A 3,365-nucleotide genomic window follows, 5' to 3' on the forward strand; every position below is an offset into this window, starting at 1 on the left:
CGTTGGAATCCATCCCGAGGTGTGGATACGTGTAGAGGGCGAGGTAATCTTCCTGCCTTTCGTGATCAGAACGATTCATCGATAGAGACAGGCCCCGGATCGATTGAGGTAAGCGTTCTAACGATTCTACGATTCAATAGAAGCATGGTTCTAGGGTTTATCAAATTTTTGTTTTATATCCGCTGCGCAAACCCTAGAATCGATCTCTTAGGAATAGGATTCGCTCTAGAGATCCCAGGAAACCCAACAAGTCCATGTGACAATCTCATGCGGGTCAATCCAGTATTCCGTTCTCCAACGAATACCTATGATTGTGATCGTATCCAATACTTATGATCATCTATGTGATCATCAATCACACATCATACTAGTCTTATTATGTCGTTATTCCCATAACGACATAAGACTAGGGAGTTTAGTATCATTCATAATGATACATGGATTTCATAACAGATCCAGCATGCAAGAACATGTAATGAATAAAATACTCTCATAAGACCACATAGAAAGTATCAATACATCGAATGTATCTTAACAAAGCTCATAATCAGTACATCATAGAGCACTAAACCAACAAATAGGACTCTTGGGGGCCGTCCTAGGGTTATAAAAAAGCCCTAGCCACGTCCTAGAACATCAGAGAACCTTAGAGAGAACCTAGATACAGACTTTTGGAGAGCTTTTGGTGAGAGAAGAATAGAAGTTCACAGGATTTTGGGAAGAAGAAGGAAGATTCGATCGTGGAGACTACACATCTGCATGAGCCTTTCTTTCCTCTCTTTTATCTCTTTTCTTCTGAACTTTTTATTGTTTTCTATGAACCGTTAGTAGATCCACGACTATGGGTTAGGGATTCATTTGTGTTTTGGGTATGTTTGAACCCTAACTTGGATTTCGGTTTTGATTTGTTTCGGTTCTATTGATTTGCACTTTTATTGGATTGATGTTTGCTAATCCCTTGGTCAATTATCTTAGATTCTAAACTAAATAGAGATATGGGTTTGGTTTCAGATCAAAATCAATAGGATAGATCGTAGTATTCACATAGAGATATGGTTTAATCGATCTAGGGTTGATGATAGCATTCTTCATGCATCTAGGGTTAACTTGAATAGATCGAGAGATTGACGAGTTACTCTATAGGTAGTGAGTTAGTAGACCGAGAGGTGAATTCTCTATCTTTGTTGCTTGACGATTCCCGAATACAAATCATAATCGTGATTCTCGCATGCTTAGCATATACCCATACACGTGAATACGATCCCGATACCCGTAGTCACCGTTGCTTGATAGTTTACTCGTTTTTATTGCATTATTTCCTTATTCTCCATTCTTTCCACATATTTTCATCATCACTTCCATTTCTACTTGCTTTGATTTAGTTTCGATTAGGGTTTAGATTTAGCTACCGGTCCTTGCGTTCGACCCCGTGTTACAATGATCCGTATCCTTGCGGTGAGTTGTGAATCGGGTATAAATTCTAGACTCGGTACACACGTATCAAGTTTTTGGCGCCGTTGGTCATCCATCCTAAGACTTCTCCAAAACGAGCACGCTTAACTTTGGAGTTCTCTCGAGATAGGCAACCGAAAAGGTAGATGCATCTTGTTATGAGTAGCTCAATCAATTCCTTTAAGTTATCTTTGATTATGTAGTCTCATACCTACACATCTCTCGGATTTTTCTCATTTCGGTGCGTTCGATTCATCCATGTACTCCCTACCCAGAAGCTCGATCAAGAGTCGCTCTTTGTCTGTGCTTTTCGCACCAGCGATCACTCCCCACCCTTTTACGATACTCGAGTTATCACAGACTCACTAGCTTCCGCCTTGTTCGTCCTTGAACCACACCGTACTGGGAGAGTATCGACTCTAATACCATTTGTAACACCACGAGGCTGCTACGGAATGATAGAATTGTTTCCACACACCAACACGACACTTTTTAGTATGTTTTGTCCTCACTCGCACACATCCCGGAAAAGTACTTCTCAGGAGGTCACCCATCCTAAGATTACTCCAAAGTGAGCACGCTTAACTTTGGAGTTCTCTCGAGATAGGCAACCGAAAAGATAGATGCATCTTGTTGCTATGAGTAGCTCAATCAATTCCTTTAAGTTATCTTTGACTGTGTAGTCTCATACTTACACAGCCCTCGGATCCCTCTCATTTCGGTGCGTTCGATTCATCCTTGTACCCTTACCCACAAGCTCGATCAGGAGCCACTCTTTGTCTGTGCCTTTCGCACCGGCGATCGCTCCCCCCTCCTACAGTACTCGGGCTGTCATACAGAACATGAGACTGCATCAATCAGAAAGAGTTTTTGCACAATGGATTTAAATGTAGGAGACGGACAACACCAAAAAAGTGTGAGTCAAACGCAGACAAAATAGGAATGTGATACAGTTGAAATAGATAAGAGCTTGAGGATCAATGCAGATGCAAATACAGTTGAGTAGATCACAAAATATACATATCCAAACTTTTGTCAAATTTACAAAGATAAAATATACATGATAGAGAGAGTTGTTCTAACTCCATGAAATGATCATGTTGATGAAGTCAATTCATTCATGTTTACTCTTGTGGCACAAGAATGTAAATAATATTTGAGTTCAAATAACATTGAAGATGAAGCATCATTTTTAGATAAACTTTATATCCTATTGATTTTGTAAACTCACTCGCATGTTCTGGATTGTGTGACCATAAATTATTGCTAAAGAGTAATGTTCCAGTAATGTTGTTAAGAAACACTAATAAAAAAAGAAGAATTTTACAACGGAACTCGCATGATTGTTATCCGACTTGGTTACAAAGTGAGGCAAAAGTCAGTATGGGCAGCCATATTGAAAACAAGGTCTTTATTCCTAGAATAAAAATATGTTCAAGTGATAAAATGGTCATTCAAACTTACAAGAAGTCAGTTTCCACTACAAATATGATATAGGATGACAATCAACAAAACCAAGATCAAACATTGAAAAAAATGGGAATATATCTTCCCAATCCAGTTAGACATGGTCAGTTGTACGTCCCACTTTCAAAGGTCACATCTTCTGAAGGACTCAAAAAAATATTAAACTTGAAACTCCTAAATATTAGTTCAAACGAAGTGGAGAACATCGTATTCAAAAATATATTCAACCATTTTTAAAAGTAATTTTTTATTTTAATATAACTAAAAATACGTTGACTTGTTGTCTATTACTCAATAATTTGATTTGACTTATTTTAGTAATTTTGTTATGATAGCTAACCACAAAGATATATGATAATCCAAACAAAGTGTTACAAGTTATTCCAACCAAACTATTGACAGTCAAATTTTTAAACTCTCTCTAGGTTTGGTAAAACTGACACTCT

Source organism: Tarenaya hassleriana, unplaced genomic scaffold (assembly GCF_000463585.1).
Source record: "Tarenaya hassleriana unplaced genomic scaffold, ASM46358v1 Cleome496, whole genome shotgun sequence".
NCBI classification, from domain to species: Eukaryota; Viridiplantae; Streptophyta; class Magnoliopsida; order Brassicales; family Cleomaceae; genus Tarenaya; species Tarenaya hassleriana.